The 20,129-nt window shown below is 37.2% G+C and overlaps 9 non-coding genes and 25 pseudogenes across 9 annotated transcripts; all 34 read left to right on the forward strand.

The window, feature by feature from the left end:
• The first annotated feature begins 441 nt into the window (after nucleotides 1–441).
• LOC121221838 (uncharacterized) lies at nucleotides 442–559 on the forward strand (annotated as a pseudogene).
• Nucleotides 560–1,935: 1,376 nt separating this feature from the next.
• LOC121221931 (uncharacterized) lies at nucleotides 1,936–2,053 on the forward strand (annotated as a pseudogene).
• Nucleotides 2,054–2,979: 926 nt separating this feature from the next.
• Nucleotides 2,980–3,098, forward strand: LOC121221263 (uncharacterized; annotated as a pseudogene).
• Nucleotides 3,099–3,260: 162 nt separating this feature from the next.
• Nucleotides 3,261–3,379, forward strand: LOC121221726 (5S ribosomal RNA). The gene has a single exon (XR_005919113.1). It is a non-coding gene; the product is annotated as a 5S ribosomal RNA (ribosomal RNA).
• A 588-nt stretch (nucleotides 3,380–3,967) lies between these two features.
• Nucleotides 3,968–4,086, forward strand: LOC121221323 (uncharacterized; annotated as a pseudogene).
• Nucleotides 4,087–4,269: 183 nt separating this feature from the next.
• On the forward strand, nucleotides 4,270–4,388 carry LOC121221387 (5S ribosomal RNA). Its single transcript, XR_005918779.1, has one exon. It is a non-coding gene; the product is annotated as a 5S ribosomal RNA (ribosomal RNA).
• Nucleotides 4,389–5,210: 822 nt separating this feature from the next.
• On the forward strand, nucleotides 5,211–5,329 carry LOC121221388 (5S ribosomal RNA). Its single transcript, XR_005918780.1, has one exon. It is a non-coding gene; the product is annotated as a 5S ribosomal RNA (ribosomal RNA).
• Nucleotides 5,330–6,010: 681 nt separating this feature from the next.
• On the forward strand, nucleotides 6,011–6,129 carry LOC121221302 (uncharacterized; annotated as a pseudogene).
• A 184-nt stretch (nucleotides 6,130–6,313) lies between these two features.
• Nucleotides 6,314–6,432, forward strand: LOC121221599 (5S ribosomal RNA). Its single transcript, XR_005918986.1, has one exon. It is a non-coding gene; the product is annotated as a 5S ribosomal RNA (ribosomal RNA).
• Nucleotides 6,433–6,810: 378 nt separating this feature from the next.
• LOC121221348 (uncharacterized) lies at nucleotides 6,811–6,929 on the forward strand (annotated as a pseudogene).
• A 389-nt stretch (nucleotides 6,930–7,318) lies between these two features.
• Nucleotides 7,319–7,436, forward strand: LOC121221756 (uncharacterized; annotated as a pseudogene).
• Nucleotides 7,437–7,815: 379 nt separating this feature from the next.
• Nucleotides 7,816–7,934, forward strand: LOC121221211 (uncharacterized; annotated as a pseudogene).
• A 485-nt stretch (nucleotides 7,935–8,419) lies between these two features.
• Nucleotides 8,420–8,538, forward strand: LOC121221740 (5S ribosomal RNA). The gene has a single exon (XR_005919127.1). It is a non-coding gene; the product is annotated as a 5S ribosomal RNA (ribosomal RNA).
• A 573-nt stretch (nucleotides 8,539–9,111) lies between these two features.
• LOC121221202 (uncharacterized) lies at nucleotides 9,112–9,230 on the forward strand (annotated as a pseudogene).
• A 485-nt stretch (nucleotides 9,231–9,715) lies between these two features.
• Nucleotides 9,716–9,834, forward strand: LOC121221806 (uncharacterized; annotated as a pseudogene).
• A 378-nt stretch (nucleotides 9,835–10,212) lies between these two features.
• On the forward strand, nucleotides 10,213–10,331 carry LOC121221930 (uncharacterized; annotated as a pseudogene).
• Nucleotides 10,332–10,819: 488 nt separating this feature from the next.
• Nucleotides 10,820–10,938, forward strand: LOC121221949 (uncharacterized; annotated as a pseudogene).
• A 378-nt stretch (nucleotides 10,939–11,316) lies between these two features.
• On the forward strand, nucleotides 11,317–11,435 carry LOC121221203 (uncharacterized; annotated as a pseudogene).
• Nucleotides 11,436–11,921: 486 nt separating this feature from the next.
• Nucleotides 11,922–12,040, forward strand: LOC121221747 (uncharacterized; annotated as a pseudogene).
• Nucleotides 12,041–12,418: 378 nt separating this feature from the next.
• On the forward strand, nucleotides 12,419–12,537 carry LOC121221969 (uncharacterized; annotated as a pseudogene).
• Nucleotides 12,538–12,720: 183 nt separating this feature from the next.
• LOC121221346 (uncharacterized) lies at nucleotides 12,721–12,839 on the forward strand (annotated as a pseudogene).
• A 184-nt stretch (nucleotides 12,840–13,023) lies between these two features.
• LOC121221217 (5S ribosomal RNA) lies at nucleotides 13,024–13,142 on the forward strand. The gene has a single exon (XR_005918734.1). It is a non-coding gene; the product is annotated as a 5S ribosomal RNA (ribosomal RNA).
• Nucleotides 13,143–13,520: 378 nt separating this feature from the next.
• Nucleotides 13,521–13,639, forward strand: LOC121221965 (uncharacterized; annotated as a pseudogene).
• Nucleotides 13,640–13,823: 184 nt separating this feature from the next.
• LOC121221356 (uncharacterized) lies at nucleotides 13,824–13,942 on the forward strand (annotated as a pseudogene).
• A 184-nt stretch (nucleotides 13,943–14,126) lies between these two features.
• On the forward strand, nucleotides 14,127–14,245 carry LOC121221228 (5S ribosomal RNA). Its single transcript, XR_005918735.1, has one exon. It is a non-coding gene; the product is annotated as a 5S ribosomal RNA (ribosomal RNA).
• A 378-nt stretch (nucleotides 14,246–14,623) lies between these two features.
• Nucleotides 14,624–14,742, forward strand: LOC121221252 (uncharacterized; annotated as a pseudogene).
• A 184-nt stretch (nucleotides 14,743–14,926) lies between these two features.
• Nucleotides 14,927–15,045, forward strand: LOC121221357 (uncharacterized; annotated as a pseudogene).
• Nucleotides 15,046–15,229: 184 nt separating this feature from the next.
• Nucleotides 15,230–15,348, forward strand: LOC121221621 (5S ribosomal RNA). The gene has a single exon (XR_005919008.1). It is a non-coding gene; the product is annotated as a 5S ribosomal RNA (ribosomal RNA).
• A 2,891-nt stretch (nucleotides 15,349–18,239) lies between these two features.
• Nucleotides 18,240–18,358, forward strand: LOC121221797 (uncharacterized; annotated as a pseudogene).
• Nucleotides 18,359–18,531: 173 nt separating this feature from the next.
• Nucleotides 18,532–18,650, forward strand: LOC121221720 (5S ribosomal RNA). Its single transcript, XR_005919107.1, has one exon. It is a non-coding gene; the product is annotated as a 5S ribosomal RNA (ribosomal RNA).
• Nucleotides 18,651–18,833: 183 nt separating this feature from the next.
• LOC121221330 (uncharacterized) lies at nucleotides 18,834–18,952 on the forward strand (annotated as a pseudogene).
• A 184-nt stretch (nucleotides 18,953–19,136) lies between these two features.
• LOC121221891 (uncharacterized) lies at nucleotides 19,137–19,255 on the forward strand (annotated as a pseudogene).
• Nucleotides 19,256–19,439: 184 nt separating this feature from the next.
• LOC121221862 (uncharacterized) lies at nucleotides 19,440–19,558 on the forward strand (annotated as a pseudogene).
• Nucleotides 19,559–19,936: 378 nt separating this feature from the next.
• LOC121221875 (uncharacterized) lies at nucleotides 19,937–20,055 on the forward strand (annotated as a pseudogene).
• The last annotated feature ends 74 nt before the right edge of the window (nucleotides 20,056–20,129 follow it).

Below are 20,129 nucleotides of genomic sequence, written 5' to 3' on the forward strand. Positions count from 1 at the left end.
TTTTCTAAATGTGGTTTAACTAATTACTTATTTGCATTTGCGAAATAAATAATTTGAAACGTTATTTGGTTGAATTTGCATTTAAATTTGAGGCGCAAGTGCAATAGGGGCAGCCTTTATATAAATAGATTGCGTAAGATTTGACAGGTGTGACAATACCAGCAGTAATGCATAGGATCCCATCAGAACTCTGTAGTTTAGCGTGCTTGCGGGAAAGTAGTACTATGATGGGTGACCTTCTGGGAAGTCATCGTTTTCCCTTTCTAATATTATTTCATATTAAATTTTTTATTAAATTCTAAACATGTGTAACTAATTAGTTATTTGCGTTTTTCGAAATAAATAATTTCAACCGTTATTATGTCGAATATGCATCCATATTCGAGGCGCAAGTGCGATAAGGGGTAGCCTTTATATAAATAGATTGCGCAAGAGTTGACGGGGCACGATCATACCAGCGCTAATGCACCGGATCCCATCAGAACTCCGCAGTAAGTGTGCTTGGGCGAGGTTAAGTACTAGGTTGGGAGACCTCCAGGAAGTCCTCGTGTTGCACCCCTCCCGTTTTTTCATATAAAGTTGTTTTTTTGTTGCATTTTCTACATGTGGTGTAACTAATTGCTTATTTTCATTTTTGGGAAATAAATAATTTAAAATATTATTTGCCGAATTTGCGCGAGAGTAGTACTTGGATTGGTGACTCCTAGAAGTCCTCTTGTTGCACCCCTCCCGTTTTACTTCATATAATGTTTTTTAGTTAAGGAAAAAAAATAGATTTTTTTTTAGTTTTCTAGTAGGACTAGGAAATAGTTAGAGGCCTACATGTATAGCTTGGCCAACCACCTTAGACAGATTATACTTGAAGAATACATTGAAATCAGATTTGTTTTGTTGAGTGAAATTCTCTTTGAGTTCTCCAAGAATTTTCTCTTGAGTTTTCTTTTGAAGGAGTTTTAACAATCTTTTCATTGTGTGATCATCTTTAGCCTTTTTCTTGCCATTGTTCCTCTTTGGAGGGGAGATTAGAGGCGTTGAAAGGGAGTAGTGAAATCTTTCTTGCTGTTCGTTCTTCTTTATTAATTTCTCCTTGTGTAGATTTATTGATTAACATGGGATTAATTGTTCTTGTTACGTTTCAGCCTTTCCAACTTCAGATTGATTCGACTTCGTTCCTAGGCATCAAGAAACGTTCTTATTCATAATTTCAAGATTTCTTACCACCCAAGTATTTCTTATCTATTCGATTTGGGTTTCTTGATCTGACAAGTTTAGTTCTTGTTTTCCATTTCGTTGCAGCCAATTTGTTTATAGATCTCGTAGGAATTTCCCGTGACTTGAAGAGTCGATCTTGTACGCGCGCATCCTCTATCAGAAGTCCTCGTCTTGCACCCCTCCCGTTTTATTTCATATAAATTTGTTTTTCGTTGCATTTTCTACACGTGGTGTAACTAATTAGTTATTTTCATTTTGCGAAATAAATAATTTAAAAGGTTATTTGGCCGAATTTGCGCGAGAGTAGCTAAGCGTGCTTGGCAAGAGTAGTACTTGGATTGGCGACCTCCTGGGAAGTCCTCGTGTTGCACCCCTCCCATTTTACTTCATGTAATGTTTTTAGTACAATTTTCTAAACGTGGTGTAACTAATTACTTATTTTCATTTTGCGAAATAAATATTTGAAACGTTATTTGGTTGAATTTGCATTCAAATTTGAGGCGCATGTGCAATAGCGCTTATAAATAGATGCGTAAGATTTGACAGGGTCATACCAGGTGCCAGATCATAGGTAGTATTATGATGGGTGACTGGGAAGACTAGATGCGCAGAGTGCGGTAGATCATATAATAGATTGCGCAAGATTTCTACACGTGGTGTAACTAATTAATTTTATTTCATATAAGGGCAGCTTTTATATAAATAGATTGCGCAAGAGTTGACGGGTACGATCATACCAGCGCTAATGCACTGGATCCATCAAAACTACGCAGTTAAGTGTGCTTGGGCAATATTAGTACTAGGTTGGGTGACCTCCAGGGAAGTCCTCGTGTTGCACCCCTCCCGTTGCATTTTCTACACGTGGTGTAATTAATTACTTTTTTCATTTAAGCAATAATTAATTGAAAACATTATTTGGCCGAATTTGCGCGAGAGTAACTAAGCATGCTTAGGCGAGAGTAGTACTTGGATTGGTGACCTCCTGGGAAGTCCTCGTCTTCCACCCCTCCCATTATACTTCATATAATGTTTTTTTAGTAGAAATTTCTAAACGTGGTGTAACTAATTAGTTATTTGTATTTTGCGATATAAATAATTGCAACGTTATTGATCAAATTTGCATTCAAATTCGAGGCGAAAGTGCGATAGGAGGTAGCCTTTATATAAATAGATAGCGTAAGAGGTGACGGGTGTGATCATACCAGTAGTAATACACAGGATCCCATCAGAACTCCGTAGTTAAGCGTGCTTGCGGATAGTAGCACTATGATGGGTTACCTTTCGGGAAGTCCTCGTGTTGCAGCTCTCCAATTTTATTTCATAAAATGTCTTTTTTAGTTAAGGTTTCTAAACGTGGTGTAACTAATTAGTTATTTGCGTTTTGCGAAATAAATAATTTCAAACGTTATTTGGTCGAATTTGCATTCAAATTCGAGACGCAAGTACGATAGGGGGCAGCCTTTATATAAATAGATTGTGTAAGAGTTGACATGTGTGATCATACCAGCAGTAATGCACAGGATCCATCAGAACTCCGTAGTTAAGCGTGCTTGTGAGATAGTAGTACAAGGATGGTGACCTTCTTGGGAGGTCCTCGTGTTGCACTTCCAATTTTATTTCATATAAAGTTTTTTTAGTTGAATTTTCTACAGGTGGTGAAACTAATTAGTAATTTGCGTTTTGCTTTATTTGGTCGAATTTGCATTCAAATTCGCGCAAGTGCGATAAATAGCAGCCTTTATATAAATAAATTGCGCAAGAGTTAATGGGTGCGACCATACCAACACTAATGTACCGGATCATATCAAAACTCCACAGTTAAGCATGCTTGGGCAAGAGTCGTACTAGGACGGCTGACCTCCTGTAAACGCCTCGTGTTGCACCCCTCCATTTTATTTCATATAAAGTTTTTTTAGTTGATTTTTCTAAACGTGGTGTAACTAATTAGTTATTGCGTTTTGCGTTATTTGGTCGAATTTGCATTCAAATTCGAGCCGCAAGTGTGATAAAGGGTAGCCTTTATATTAATAGATTGCGCAAGAGTTGATGGGCTCGATCATACCAGCGCTAATGTACCGGATCCCATCAGAACTCCGCAGTTAAGTGTACTTGGGCGAGATTAGTACTAGGTTGGGTGACCTCCAGGGAAGTCCTCGTATAGCACCCCTCCTGTTTTATTTCATATAAACTTTTTTTTCCGTTGCATTTTCTACACGTGGTGTAACTAATTACTTATTTTCATTTTACGAAATAAATAATTTAAAACATTATTTGGCCGAATTTGCACTAGAGTAGTTAAGCGTGCTTGGGCGAGAGTAGTACTAGGATTGGTGGCCTCCTGGGAAGTCCTCGTGTTGCACCCCTCCCATTTTACTTTATATAATGTTTTTTACTAGAATTTTCTAAATGTGGTTTAGTTAATTAGTTATTTTCATTTTGCGAAATAAATAATTTGAAACATTATTTGGACGAATTTGCATTCAAATTCAAGGCACAAGTGCGATAGGAGGTAGGGTTTATATAAATAGTATTATGATAGGTGACCTTCTGGGAAGACCTCGGGTTGCACCTCTAAAATTTTATTTCATAAAAAGTTTTTTTAGTTAAAGTTTCTAAATGTGGTGTAACTAATTCGTTATTTGCGTTATGCGAAATAAATAATTTCAAACGTTATTTGGTCGAATTTACATTCAAATTCGAGGCGAAAGTATGATAAGGGGCAGCTTTTATATAAATAGATCGCGTAAGAGTTGACGGGTGTGACAATACCAGCACTAATGCATAGGATCCCATCAGAATTCTGTAGTTTAGCGTGCTTGCGGGATAGTAGTACTATGATGGGTGACCTTCTGGGAAGTCCTCGTTTTGCACCTTTCTAATTTTATTTCATATAAAGTTTTTTAAATTAAATTATCTAAACATGGTGTAACTAATTAGTTATTTGCGTTTTTCGAAATAAATAATTTCAACCGTTATTATGTTGAATTTGCATTCATATTCGAGGCGCAAGTGCGATAAGCGGCAGCCTTTATATAAATAGATTGCGCAAGAGTTGACGGGCACGATCATACCAGCGCTAATGCACCGGATCCCATCAGAACTCCGCAGTTAAGTGTGCTTGGGCGAGATTAGTACTAGGTTGGGAGACCTCCAGGGAAGTCCTCGTGTTGCACCCCTCCCGTTTTATTTCATATAAAGTTGTTTTTCGTTGCATTTTCTACATGTGGTGTAACTAATTACTTATTTTCATTTAGCGAAATAAATAATTTAAAATATTATTTGGCCGAATTTGCGCGAGAGTAGCTAAGCGTGCTTGGGCGAGAGTAGTACTTGGATTGGTGACCTCCTGGGAAGTCCTCGTGTTGCACCCCTCCCATTTTACTTCATATAATGTTTTTTTTAGTAGAATTTTCAAAAAGTTGTGTAACTAATTACTTATTTGCATTTTGCGAAATAAATAATTTGAAGTACAATGATGGGTGACCTTCTGGGAAGACCTCGGGTTGCACCTCTCAAATTTTTTTCCATAAAAAGTTTTTTTTAGTTAAAGTTTCTAAATGTGGTGTAACTAATTCGTTATTTGCGTTATGCGAAATAAATAATTTCAAACGTTATTTGGTCGAATTTGCATTCAAATTCGAGGCGAAAGTATGATAAGGGGCAGCTTTCATATAAATAGATCGCGTAAGAGTTGACGGGTGTGACAATACCAGCACTAATGCATAGGATCCCATCAGGATTCTGTAGTTTAGCGTGCTTGCGGGATAGTAGTACTATGATGGGTGACCTTCTGGGAAGTCCTCGTTTTGCACCTTTCTAATTTTATTTCATATAAAGTTTTTTAAATTAAATTATCTAAACATGGTGTAACTAATTAGTTATTTGCGTTTTTCGAAATAAATAATTTCAACCGTTATGATGTTGAATTTGCATTCATATTCGAGGCGCAAGTGCGATAAGCGGCAGCCTTTATATAAATAGATTGCGCAAGAGTTGACGGGCACGATCATACCAGCGCTAATGCACCGGATCCCATCAGAACTCCGCAGTTAAGTGTGCTTGGGCGAGATTAGTACTAGGTTGGGAGACCTCCAGGGAAGTCCTCGTGTTGCACCCCTCCCGTTTTATTTCATATAAAGTTGTTTTTCGTTGCATTTTCTACATGTGGTGTAACTAATTACTTATTTTCATTTAGCGAAATAAATAATTTAAAATATTATTTGGCCGAATTTGCGCGAGAGTAGCTAAGCGTGCTTGGGCGAGAGTAGTACTTGGATTGGTGACCTCCTGGGAAGTCCTCGTGTTGCACCTCTCCCATTTTACTTCATATAATGTTTTTTTAGTAGAATTTTCAAAAAGTGGTGTAACTAATTACTTATTTGCATTTTGCGAAATAAATAATTTGAAACATTATTTGGTTGAATTTGCATTCAAATTTGAGGCGCAAATGCAATAGGGGGCAGCCTTTATATAAATAGATTGCGTAAGATTTGACAGTTGTGATCATCCCAGCAGTAATGCGCAAGATCACATCAGAACTCCGTAGTTAAGCGTGCTTGTGGGATAGCAGTACAATGATAGGTGACCTTCTGGGAAGACCTCGGGTTGCACCTCTCAAATTTTATTTCATAAAAAGTTTTTTTTAGTTAAAGTTTCTAACTGTGGTGTAACTAATTCGTTATTTGCGTTATGCGAAATAAATAATTTCAAATGTTATTTGTTCGAATTTGCATTCAAATTCGAGGCGAAAGTCTGATAAGGGGCAGCTTTTATATAAATAGATTGCGTGAGAGTTGACGGGTGTGACAATACCAGCACTGATGCATAGGATCCCATCAGAACTCTGTAGTTTAGCGTGCTTGCGGGATAGTAGTACTATGATGGGTGACCTTCGGGGAAGTCCTCGTTTTGCACCTTTCTAGTTTTATTTCATATAAAGTTTTTTTTAATTAAATTTTCTAAACGTGGTGTAACTAATTAGTTATTTGCATTTTTTGAAATAAATAATTTCAATCGTTATTATGTCGAATTTGCATTCATATTCGAGGCACAAGTGTGATAAGCTGCAGGCTTTATATAAATAGATTGCGCAAGAGTTGACGGGCACGATCATACCAGCGCTAATGCACCGGATCCCATCAGAACTCCGCAGTTAAGTGTGCTTGGGTGAGATTAGTACTTGGTTGGGAGACCTCCAGGGAAGTCCTCGTGTTGCACCCCTCCCTTTTTATTTCATATAAAGTTGTTTTTTGTTGCATTTTCTACATATGGTGTAACTAATTACTTATTTTCATTTTGCGAAATAAATAATTTAAAATATTATTTGGCCGAATTTGCGCGAGAGTAGCTAAGCGTGCTTGGGCGAGAGTAGTACTATGATTGGTGACCTCTTGGGAAGTCCTCGTGTTGCACCCCTCCCATTTTACTTCATATAATGTTTTTTTAGTAGAATTTTCTAAATGTGGTGTAACTAATTACTTATTTGCATTTTGCGAAATAAATAATTTGAAATGTTACTTGGTTGAATTTGCATTCAAATTTGAGGCGCAAGTGCAATAGGGGGCAGCCTTTATATAAATAGAGTGCGTAAGATTTGACAGGTGTGATCATACCAGTAGTAATGCACAAGATCCCATTAGAACTCCGTAGTTAGGCGTGCTTGTGGGGTAGTAGTACTATGAAGGGTGACCTTCCGAGAAAACCTTGGGTCGCACCTCTCAAATTGTATTTCATAAAAAGTTTTTTTTAGTTGAAGTTTCTAAATGTGGTGTAACTAATTAGTTATTTGCGTTTTGCGAAATAAATAATTTCAAACGTTATTTGGTCGAATTTGCATTCAAATTCGAGGCAAAAGTGTGATAAGGGGTAGCTTTTATATAAATAGATTGCGTAAGAGTTGACGGGTGTGACAATACCAGCAGTAATGCATAGGATCCCATCAGAACTCTGTAGTTTAGCGTGCTTGCAGGATAGTAGTACTCTATAGTTATTTGCGTTTTTCGAAATAAATAATTTCACCTGTTATTATGTTAGATTTGAATTCATATTCGAGGCGCAAGTGCGATAAGGGGCAGCCTTTATATAAATAGATTGCGCAAGAGTTGACGGGCACGATCATACCAGCGCTAATGCACCGGATTCCATCAGAACTCCGCAGTTAAGTGTGCTTGGGCGAGATTTGTACTAGGTTGGGAGACCTCCAGGAAGTCCTCGTGTTGCACCCCTCCCATTTTATTTCATATAAAGTTGTTTTTCGTTGCATTTTCTACATGTGGTGTAACTAATTACTTATTTTGATTTTGCGAAATAAATAATTTAAAATATTATTTGGCCGAATTTGCGCGAGAGTAGCTAAGCGTGCTTGGGCGAGAGTAGTACTTGGATTGGTGACCTCAAGGGAAGTCCTCGTGTTGCACCCCTCCCATTTTACTTCATATAATGTTTTTTTTAGTAGAATTTTCTAAACGTGGTGTAACTAATTACTTATTCGCATTTTGCGAAATAAATAATTTGAAACGTTATTTGGTTGAATTTGCATTCAAATTTGAGGCACAAGTGTAATAGGGGGCAGCCTTTATATAAATTGATTGCGTAAGATTTGACAGGTGTTATCATACCAGTAGTAATGCACAAGATCCCATCAGAACTCCGTAATTAAGCGTGCTTGTGGGATAGTAGTACTATGATGGGTGACCTTCCGGGAAGTCCTCGTGTTGCACCTCTCAAATTTATTTCATAAAAAGTTTTTTTTAGTTAAAGTTTCTAAATTTGCTGTAACTAATTAGTTATTTGCGTTTTGCGACATAAATAATTTGAAACGTTATTTGGTCGAATTTGCATTCAAATTTGAGGCGAAAGTGTGATAAGGGGCAGCTTTTATATAAATAGATTGCGTAAGAGTTGACGGGTGTGACAATACTAGCAGTAATGCATAGGATCCTATCAGACCTCTGTAGTTTAGCGTGCTTGCGGGATAGTAGTACTATGATGGGTGATCTTCTGGGAAGTCCTCGTTCTTCACCTTTCTAATTTTATTTCATATAAAGTTTTTTTAATTAAATTTTCTAAACGTGGCGTAACTAATTAGTTATTTGCGTTTTTCGAAATAAATAATTTCACCTGTTATTATGTCAGATTTGCATTCATATTCGAGGCGCAAGTACGATAAGGGGCAGCCTTTATATAATTCGATTGCGCAAGATTTGACGGGCACGATCATACCAGCGCTAATGCACCGGAGTCCATCAGAACTCCGCAGTTAAGTGTGCTTGGGCGAGATTAGTACTAGGTTGGGAGACCTCCACGGAAGTCCTCGTGTTGCACCCCTCCCGTTTTATTTCATATAAAGTTGTTCTTCGTTGCATTTTCTACATGTGGTGTAACTAATTACTTATTTTCATTTTACGAAATAAATAATTTAAAATATTATTTGGCCGAATTTGTGCGAGAGTAGCTAAGCGTGCTTGGGCGAGAGTAGTACTATGATTGGTGACCTCCTGGGAAGTCCTCGTGTTGCACCCCTCCCGTTTTATTTCATATAAAGTTGTTCTTCGTTGCATTTTCTACATGTGGTGTAACTAATTACTTATTTTCATTTTGCGAAATAAAAAATTTAAAATATTATTTCGCCGAATTTGTGCGAGAGTAGCTAAGCGTGCTTGGGCGAGAGTAGTACTATGATTGGTGACCTCTTGGGAAGTCCTCGTGTTGCACCCCTCCCATTTTACTTCATATAATGTTTTTTTAGTAGTATTTTCTAAACGTGGTGTAACTAATTACTTATTTGCATTTTGCGAAATAAATAATTTGAAACGTTATTTGGTTGAATTTGCATTCAAATTTGAGGCGCAAGTGCAATAGGGGGCAGCCTTTATATAAATAGATTGCGTAAGATTTGACAGGTGTGATCATACCAGTAGTAATGCACAAGATCCCATCAGAACTCCGTAGTTAAGCGTGCTTGTGGGATAGAAGTACTATGATGGGTGACCTTCCGGGAAAACCTCGGGTTGCCCCTCTCAAATTTTATTTCTTAAAAAGTTTTTTTAGTTAAAGTTTCTAAATGTGGTGTAACTAATTAGTCATTTGCGTTTTGCGAAATAAATAATTTCAAACGTTATTTGGTCGAATTTGCATTCAAATTCGAGGCGAAAGTGTGATAAGGGGCAGCTTTTATATAAATAGATTCCGTAAGAGTTGACGGCTGTGACAATACCAGCAGTAATGCATAGGATCCCATTAGAACTCTGTAGTTTAGCGTGCTTGCGGGAAAGTAGTACTATGATGGGTGACCTTCTGGGAAGTCCTCATTTTTCACCTTCCTAATTTTATTTCATATAAAGTTTTTTTTAATTAAATTTTCTAAACGTGGTGTAACTAATTAGTTATTTGTGTTTTCGAAATTAATAATTTCAACTGTTATTATGTCGGATTTTCATTCATATTCGAGGGACAAGTGCGATAAGGGGCAGCCTTTATGTAAATAGATTGCGCAAGAGTTGACGGCTACGATCATACCAGCACTAATGCACCGGATCCCATCAGAACTCCGCAGTTAAGTGTGGTTGGGCGAGATTTGTACTAAGTTGGGAGACCTCCAGGGAAGTCCTCCTGTTGCACCCCTCCCGTTTTATTTCATATAAAGTTGTTTTTCGTTGTATTGTCTACATGTGGTGTAACTAATTACTTATTTTCATTTTGCGCAATAAATAATTTAAAATATTATTTGGCCGGATTTGCGCGAGAGTAGCTAAGCGTGCTTGGGCGAGAGTGGTACTTGGATTGGTGACCTCAAGGGAAGTCCTCGTGTTGCACCCCTCCCATTTTACTTCATATAATGTTTTTTTAGTAGAATTTTCTAAACGTGGTGTAACTAATTACTTATTTGCATTTTGCGAAATAAATAATTTGAAACGTTATTTGGTTGAATTTGCATTCAAATTTGAGGCACAAGTGTAATTGGGGGCAGCCTGTATATAAATAGATTGCGTAAGATTTGATAGGTGTGATCATACCTGTAGTAATGCACAAGATCCCATTAGAACTCCGTAGTTAAGCGTGCTTGTGAGATAGTAGTACTATGATGGGTGACCTTTCGGGAAGTCCTCGTTTTGCACCTCTCAAATTTTATTTCTTAAGAAGTTTTTTTTAGTTAAAGTTTCTAAATGTGGTGTAACTAATTAGTTATTTGCGTTTTGCGAAATAAATAATTTCAAACGTTATTTGGTCGAATTTGCATTCAAATTCGAGGCGAAAGTGTGATAAGGGGCAGCCTTTATATAAATAGACTGCGTAAGAGTTGACGGGTGTGACAATACCAGCAGTAATGCATAGGATCCCATCAGAACTCTGAAGTTTAGCATGCTTGCATGATAGTAGTACTATTATGGGTGACCTTCTAGGACATCCTCGTTTTGTACCTTTCTAATTTTATTTTATATAAAGTTTTTTTTAAATTAAATTTTCTAAACGTGGTGTAACTAAATAGTTATTTGCGTTTTTCGAAATAAATAATTTCAACCGTTATTATGTCGAATTTGCATTCATATTCGAGGCGCAAGTGCGATAAGGGGTAGCCTTTATATAAACAGATTGCGCAAGAATTGACGGGCACAATCATACCAGCGATAATGCACCGGATCCCATCAGAACTCCGCAGTTAAGTGTGCTTGGGAAGGATTAGTACTAGGTTGCGAGACCTCCAGGGAAGTCCTCGTGTTGCACCACTCCCGTTTTATTTCATATAAAGTTGTTTTTCGTTGCATTTTCTACATGTGGTGTAACTAATTACTTATTTTCATTTTGCGAAATAAATAACTTAAAATATGATTTGGCCGAATTTGCGCGAGAGTAGCTAAGCGTGCTTGGGCGAGAGTAGTACTATGATTGGTGACCTCCTGGGAAGTCCTCGTGTTGCACCCCTCCCATTTTACTTCATATAATGTTTTTTTAGTAGAATTTTCTAAACATGGTGTAACTAATTACTTATTTGCATTTTGCGAAATAAATAATTTAAAACGTTATTTGGTTGAATTTGCATTCAAATTTGAGGCGCAAGTGCAATAGGAGGCGGCCTTTATATAAATAGATTACGTAAGATTTGGCAGGTGTGATCATACCAGTAGTAATGCACAAGATCCCATCAGAACTCCGTAGTTAAGCGTGCTTGTGGGATAGAAGTACTATGATGGGTGACCTTCCGGGAAAACCTCGGGTTGCCCCTCTCAAATTTTATTTCATAAAAAGTTTTTTTAGTTAAAGTTTCTAAATGTGGTGTAACTAATTAGTTATTTGCGTTTTGCGAAATAAATAATTTCAAACGTTATTTGGTCGAATTTGCATTCAAATTCGAGACGAAAGTGTGATAATGGGCAGCTTTTATATAAATAGATTCCGTAAGAGTTGACGGCTGTGACAATACCAGCAGTAATGCATAGGATCCCATTAGAACTCTGTAGTTTAGCGTGCTTGCGGGATAGTAGTACTATGATGGGTGACCTTCTAGGAAGTCCCCATTTTTCACCTTCCTAATTTTATTTCATATAAAGTTTTTTTTAATTAAAATTTCTAAACGTGGTGTAACTAATTAGTTATTTGCATTTTCCGAAATAAATAATTTCAACTGTTATTATGTCGGATTTGCATTCATATTCGAGGCGCAAGTGCGATAAGGGGTAGCCTTTATATAAATAGATTGCGCAAGAGTTGACGGGCACGATCATGCCAGCGCTAATGCACCGGATCCCATCAGAACTCCGCAGTTAAGTGTGCTTGGGAGAGATTTGTACTAGGTTGGGAGACCTCCAGGGAAGTCCTCGTGTTGCACCCCTCCCGTTTTATTTCATATAAAGTTGTTTTTCGTTGCATTTTCTACATGTGGTGTAACTAATTACTTATTTTCATTTTGCGAAATAAATAATATAAAAATATTATTTGGCCGAATTTGCGCGAGAGTAGCTAAGCGTGCTTGGGCGAGAGTAGTACTTGGATTGGTGACCTCAAGGGAAGTCCTCGTGTTGCACCCCTCCCATTTTACTTCATATAATGTTTTTTTAGTAGAATTTTCTAAGCGTGGTGTAACTAATTACTTATTTTCATTTTGCGAAATAAATAATTTGAAACGTTATTTGGTTGAATTTGCATTCAAATTTGAGGCACAAGTGTAATAGGGGCAGCCTTTATATAAATAGATTGCGTAAGATTTGACAGGTGTGATCATACCAGTAGTAATGCACAGGATCCCATCAGAACTCCGTAGTTAAGCGTGCTTGTGGGATAGAAGTACAATGATGGGTGACCTTCTGGGAAGACCTCGGGTTTCACCTCTCAAATTTTTTTTCATAAAAAGTTTTTTTAGTTAAAGTTTCTAAATGTGGTGTAACTAATTCGTTATTTGCGTTATGCGAAATAAATAATTTCAAACGTTATTTGCTCGAATTGGCATTCAAATTCGAGGCGAAAGTCTGATAAGGGGCAGCTTTTATATAAATAGATTGCGTAAGAGTTGACGGGTGTGACAATACCAGCACTAATGCATAGAATCCCATCAGAACTCTGTAGTTTAGCGTGCTTGTGGGATAGTAGTACTATGATGGGTGACCTTCTGGGAAATCCTCGTTTTGCACCTTTCTAATTTTATTTCATATAAAGTTTTTTTTAATTAAATTTTCTAAACGTGGTGTAACTAATTAGTTATTTGCATTTTTTGAAATAAATAATTTCAACCGTTATTATGTCGAATTTGCATTCATATTCGAGGCGTAAGTGTGATAAGCGGCAGGCTTTATATAAATAGATTGCGCAAGAGTTGACGGGCACGATCATACCAGCACTAATGCACCGGATCCCATCAGAACTCCGCAGTTAAGTGTGCTTGGGCGAGGTTAGTACTAGGTTGGGAGACCTCCAGGGAAGTCCTCGTGTTGCACCCCTCCCGTTTTATTTCATATAAAGTTGTTTTTCGTTGCATTTTCTACATGTGGTGTAACTAATTACTTATTTTCATTTTGCGAAATAAATAATTTAAAAATATTCTTTGGCCGAATTTGCGCGAGAGTAGCTAAGCGTGCTTGGGCGAGAGTAGTACTTGGATTGGTGACCTCAAGGGAAGTCCTCGTGTTGCACCCCTCCCATTTTACTTCATATAATGTTTTTTTAGTAGAATTTTCTAAGCGTGGTGTAACTAATTACTTATTTTCATTTTGCGAAATAAATAATTTGAAACGTTATTTGGTTGAATTTGCATTCAAATTTGAGGCACAAGTGTAATAGGGGCAGCCTTTATATAAATAGATTGCGTAAGATTTGACAGGTGTGATCATACCAGTAGTAATGCACAAGATCCCATCAGAACTCCGTAGTTAAGCGTGCTTGTGGGATAGAAGTACAATGATGGGTGACCTTCTGGGAAGACCTCGGGTTGCACCTCTCAAATTTTTTTCCATAAAAAGTTTTTTTTAGTTAAAGTTTCTAAATGTGGTGTAACTAATTCGTTATTTGCGTTATGCGAAATAAATAATTTCAAACGTTATTTGCTCGAATTGGCATTCAAATTCGAGGCGAAAGTCTGATAAGGGGCAGCTTTTATATAAATAGATTGCGTAAGAGTTGACGGGTGTGACAATACCAGCACTAATGCATAGAATCCCATCAGAACTCTGTAGTTTAGCGTGCTTGCGGGATAGTAGTACTATGATGGGTGACCTTCTGGGAAATCCTCGTTTTGCACCTTTCTAATTTTATTTCATATAAAGTTTTTTTTAATTAAATTTTCTAAACGTGGTGTAACTAATTAGTTATTTGCATTTTTTGAAATAAATAATTTCAACCGTTATTATGTCGAATTTGCATTCATATTCGAGGCGTAAGTGTGATAAGCGGCAGGCTTTATATAAATAGATTGCGCAAGAGTTGACGGGCACGATCATACCAGCACTAATGCACCGGATCCCATCAGAACTCCGCAGTTAAGTGTGCTTGGGCGAGGTTAGTACTAGGTTGGGAGACCTCCAGGGAAGTCCTCGTGTTGCACCCCTCCCAGTTTATTTCATATAAAGTTGTTTTTCGTTGCATTTTCTACATGTGGTGTAACTAATTACTTATTTTCATTTTGCGAAATAAATAATTTAAAAATATTATTTGGCCGAATTTGCGCGAGAGTAGCTAAGCGTGCTTGGGCGAGAGTAGTACTTGGATTGGTGACCTCAAGGGAAGTCCTCGTGTTGCACCCCTCCCATTTTACTTCATATAATGTTTTTTTAGTAGAATTTTCTAAGCGTGGTGTAACTAATTACTTATTTTCATTTTGCGAAATAAATAATTTGAAACGTTATTTGGTTGAATTTGCATTCAAATTTGAGGCACAAGTGTAATAGGGGCAGCCTTTATATAAATAGATTGCGTAAGATTTGACAGGTGTGATCATACCAGTAGTAATGCACAAGATCCCATCAGAACTCCGTAGTTAAGCGTGCTTGTGGGATAGAAGTATAATGATGGGTGACCTTCTGGGAAGACCACGGGTTGCACCTCTCAAATTTTTTTCCATAAAAAGTTTTTTTTAGTTAAAGTTTCTAAATGTGGTGTAACTAATTCGTTATTTGCGTTATGCGAAATAAATAATTTCAAACGTTATTTGCTCGAATTGGCATTCAAATTCGAGGCGAAAGTCTGATAAGGTGCAGCTTTTATATAAATAGATTGCGTAAGAGTTGACGGGTGTGACAATACCAGCACTAATGCATAGAATCCCATCAGAACTCTGTAGTTTAGCGTGCTTGCGGGATAGTAGTACTATGATGGGTGACCTTCTGGGAAATCCTCGTTTTGCACCTTTCTAATTTTATTTCATATAAAGTTTTTTTTAATTAAATTTTCTAAACATTGTGTAACTAATTAGTTATTTGCATTTTTTGAAATAAATAATTTCAACCGTTATTATGTCGAATTTGCATTCATATTCGAGGCGTAAGTGTGATAAGCGGCAGGCTTTATATAAATAGATTGCGCAAGAGTTGACGGGCACGATCATACCAGCACTAATGCACCGGATCCCATCAGAACTCCGCAGTTAAGTGTGCTTGGGCGAGATTAGTACTAGGTTGGGAGACCTCCAGGGAAGTCCTCCTGTTGCACCCCTCCCGTTTTATTTCATATAAAGTTGTTTTTCGTTGCATTTTCTACATGTGGTGTAACTAATTACTTATTTTCATTTTGCGAAATAAATCATTTAAAATATTATTTGGCCGAATTTGCGCGAGAGTAGCTAAGCGTGCTTGGGCGAGAGTAGTACTATGATTGGTGACCTCAAGGGAAGTCCTCGTGTTGCACCCCTCCCATTTTACTTCATATAATGTTTTATTTAGTTAAAGTTTCTAAACGTGGTGTAACTAATTAGTTATTTGCATTTTGCGAATTAAATAATTTGAAATGTTATTTGATCGAATTTGCATTCAAATTCGAGGCGCAAGTGCGATGGGGGCAGCATTTATATAAATAGATTGCGTAAGAGTTGACAGGTATAATCATACCAGTAGTAATGCATAGGATCCCATTATAACCCCGTAGTTAAGCGTTGTTGCGGGATACTAGTACTATGATGGGTGACCTTCCGGGAAGTCCTCTTGTTACACCTCTTCAATTTTATTTCATAAAATGTTTTTTTAGTTAAATTTTCGAAACATGGTGTAACTAACTAGTTATTTGCATTTTGCGAAATAAATAATTTCAAACGTTATTTGGTCGAATTTGCATTCAAATTCGAGGCGAAAGTTTGATAAGGAGCAGCCTTTATATGAATAGATTGCATAAGAGTTGACGGGTGTGACAATACAAGCAGTAAAGCATAGGATCCCAGTAGAACTCTGTAGTTAAGCGTGCTTGCGGGATAGTAGTACTATGATGGGTGACCTTCTGCGAAGTCTTCGTTTTGCACCTCTCCAATTTTATTTCACATAAACTTTATTTTTAGTTGCATTTTCTACACATGATGTAACTAATTAGTTATTTGTGTTTTGCGAAATGAAAAATTAGAAATGTTATTTGGTCGAATTTGCATTCAAATTCGAGGCACAAGTGCGATAGGGGGCAGCCTTTATATAAATAGATTACGTAAGAGTTGACGGGTGTGATCATACCAGCAGTAATGCATAGGTTCCCGTCAGAACCCCGTACTTAAGCGTGCTTGCAGGATAGTAGTACTATTATGGGTGACCTTCTGGGAAGTCCTCGTGTTGCACCTCTTCAATTTTATTTTATATAAATTTTTTTTAGTTAAATTTTCTAAACGTGGTGTAACTAATTAGTTATTTGCGTTTTGGGAAAGAAATAATTTCAAACGTTATTTGGCCGAATTTGCATTCAAATTCAAGGTGCAAGTATGATAAGGGGCAGCCTTTATATAAATAGATTGCGCAGGAGTTGACGGGTACGATCATACCAGCGCTAATGCACCGGATCCCATCAAAACTCCTCAATTAAGCGTGCTTGGGCGAGAGTAGTACTAGGTTGGGTGACCTCTAGGGAAGTTGATATGAGTCACAAAGGCCTTGGATGCGTATACGTAGGAAAAAGAAAATCAAGATTCACTTTCTTGTTTTCAAGAAAATCAAGAAACTGAATCTTGGTCCAATTTTGCTGTTTTGTTCGATTTCAAGAATCAAGAAAATCAAGATTTTAAATCTTGGAAATCTTGGTCCAAGAAACCGAATCTTGCAACTAAGGCGCATTTGATCTCAATTACGAGCATTAACAAGCCAATTTCGGGAGAGAACGGATTACAAGCCCAAGTTCTTGAAGACAAGGCCCAATAAGATGTTCCAAGCCCAATCAAGAAATTTAAATTAAACTTAGTTTAAAATCAGGCCATATTGTCAAAGTGGCCCTATTTGTTAAGTTTTAATTCTTTAAATACTTAGTTTTCATTTTTAGATTTTATGAATAAATTTCTATGTAAAAATTCAGTCCAAGAGGCCCATTTAAAGTCCTTGGCTGAATTTCCCCTTTAAAGAAAAAAAAATAGATTTTTTTTAGTTTTCCTATTAGGACTAGGAAAATAGTTAGAAGGCCTATATGTATAGCTTGGCCAGCCACCCTTAGACAGATTATACTTGAAGAATACATTGAAATCAAATTTTTTTTGTTGAGTGAAAATTCTCATTGAGTTCTCCAAGAATTTTCTCTTGAGTTTTCTTTAGAAGGAGTTTTAACAATCGTTTTGATTGTGGGAGCCATCTTTAGCCTTTTTCTTGCCATTTTTCTTCATTGGAGGGAGATTAGAGCCGTTTGAAGGGAGTAGTGAAATCCTTCTTGCTGTTCGTTCTTCTTTATTAATTTCTGCTTGTGTTGATTATTGATTAACATGGGATTAATTGTTCTTGTTACGTTTCAGCCTTTCCAAATTTCAAGATCTGATTCGACTTCGTTCTTAGGCATCAAGAAACGTTTTTCATTCATAATTTCCAGATTTCTTGCCACCCAAGTATTTCTTATTCTATTCGATTTGGGTTTCTTGATCTAACAAGTTTAGTTCTCTGTTTTCCATTTTCGTTGCAGCTAATTTGTTTATAGATCTCGTAGGACTTTCTCGTGACTTGACGACTCGATCTTGGTACACGCGCATTCCTCTATCAGAAGTCCTCGTCTTGCACCTATTCCATTTTATTTCATATAAATTTATTTTTCGTTTCATTTTCTACACGTGGTGTAACTAATTAGTTATTTTCATTTTGGGAAATAAATAATTTAAAACGTTAGTTGGCCGAATTTGCGCAAGAGTAGCTAAACGTGCTTGGGCGAGAGGAGTACTAGGAATTGTGAACTCCTAGGAAGTCCTCGAGTTGCACCCCTCCTATTTTACTTCATATAAGGTTTTTTTAGTAGAATTTTCTAAATGTGGTGTAACTAATTAGTTATTTGCGTTTTGCGAGATAAATAATTTCAAACATTATTTTGTCGAATTTGCATTCAAATTCGAGGCGCAAGTGCGATAGAAGGCAGCCTTTATATAAATAGATTGCATAAGAGTTGACGGGTGTGATCATACCAGCAGTAATGCACCGGATCCCATTAGAACTCCGAAGTTAATCATGCTTGTGAGATAGTAGTACGAGGATGGGTGACCTCCTAGGAAGACCTCGTGTTGCACCCCTCCCGTTTTATTTTGTATAAATTTTTTTTAGTTGCATTTTATACACTAATTAGTTATTTTCATTTTGCGAAATATATAACTTGAAACGTTATTTGGTCAAATTTGCATTCAAATTCGAGGCGCAAGTGCGGTAAGGGGCAGCCCTTATATATATAGATTACGCAAGAGTTGATGGGTGCGATCATACCAGCTCTAATGCACCGGATCCCATCAGAACTTCGCAGTTAAGCGTGCTTGGGCCAGAGTAGTATTAGGATGGATGTCCTCTCAGGAAGTCCTCGCGTTGCACCCTTCTAATTTTATTTCGTATAAATTTTTTTTAGTTGCAATTTCTACACGTGGTGTAACATATTAGTTATTTTCGTTTTGCAAAATAAATAATTTGAAACATTATTTTGTCGAATGTGCAGTGAAATTCGAGGCGCACGTGCGATAATGGCCAGCCTTTATATAAATAAATTGCGCAAGAGTTGACGGGTGCGATCATACCAGCACTAATGTACCAAATCCCATCAGAACTCCACAACTAAGCGTATTTGGGTAAGAGTAGTACTAATATTGGTGAACTCCTAGGAAGTCCTTGTGTTTCATCCCTACCATTTTATTTCAAATAAAGTTGATTTTTAGTTGCATTTTCTACACGTGGTGTAACTAATTAGTTATTTGTGTTTTGCGAAATAAAAAATTTGGAACGTTATTTGGTCGAATTTGCATTCAAATACGAGGCGCAAGTGCGATAGGGGCAGCCTTTATACAAATAGATTGCGTAAGAGTTGACGGGTGCGATCATACCAATAGTAATGCACAGGATCCCATCAGAACTCCGTAGTTAAGCGTGCTTGCGGGATAGTAGTACTATGATGGGTGACCTTCCGGGAAATCCTCGTGTTGCACCTCTCCAATTTTATTTCATATAAAGTTTTTTTTAGTTAAATTTTCTAAACATGGTGTAACTAATTAGTTATTTGCGTTTTTCGAAACAAATAATTTCAAATGTTATTTGGTCAAATTTGCATTCAAATTCGAGGCACAAGTGCGATAAGGGGCAGTTTTTATATAAATAGATTGCGCAAGAGTTGACGGGTACGATCATACCAGCGCTAATGCACTGGATCCCATCAGAACTCCTCAATTAAGTGTGCTTAGGCTAGATTAGTACTAGGTTGGGTGACCTCCAGGGAAGTCCTCATGTTGCGCCCCTCCCATTTTATTTCATAGAAAGTTGTTTTTCATTGTGTTTTCTGCACGTGGTGTAACTAATTAGTTATTTTCATTTTGCGAAATAAATAATTTAAAACATTATTTGGCCGAATTTGCGCGAGAGTAGCTAAGCGTGCTAGGGCGAGAGTAGTACTAGGATTGGTGACCTCTTGGGAAGTCCTCATGTTGCACCCCTCCCATTTGACTTCATATAATGTTTTTCTAGTAGAATTTTCTCACCCTGGTGTAACTAATTAGTTATTTGCATTCTGCGAAATAAATAATTCGGAACGTTATTTGGTCCAATTTCCATTCAAATTCGAGGCGCAAGTGCGATAGGAGGTAGCCTTTATATAAACAGATTGCGTAAGAGTTGACGGGTGTGATCATACAAGCAGTAATGCACCGGATCCCATTAGAACTCCGTAGTTAATCGTGCTTGCGGGATAGTAGTACTATGATGGGTGACCTTCCGGGAAATCCTCGTGTTGCACCTCTCCAATTTTATTTCATATAAAGTTTTTTTAGTTAAATTTTCTAAACATGGTGTAACTAATTAGTTATTTGCGTT

The sequence above is a fragment of the Gossypium hirsutum genome, chromosome D09, assembly GCF_007990345.1.
Source record: "Gossypium hirsutum isolate 1008001.06 chromosome D09, Gossypium_hirsutum_v2.1, whole genome shotgun sequence".
Classification (NCBI taxonomy): Eukaryota; Viridiplantae; Streptophyta; class Magnoliopsida; order Malvales; family Malvaceae; genus Gossypium; species Gossypium hirsutum.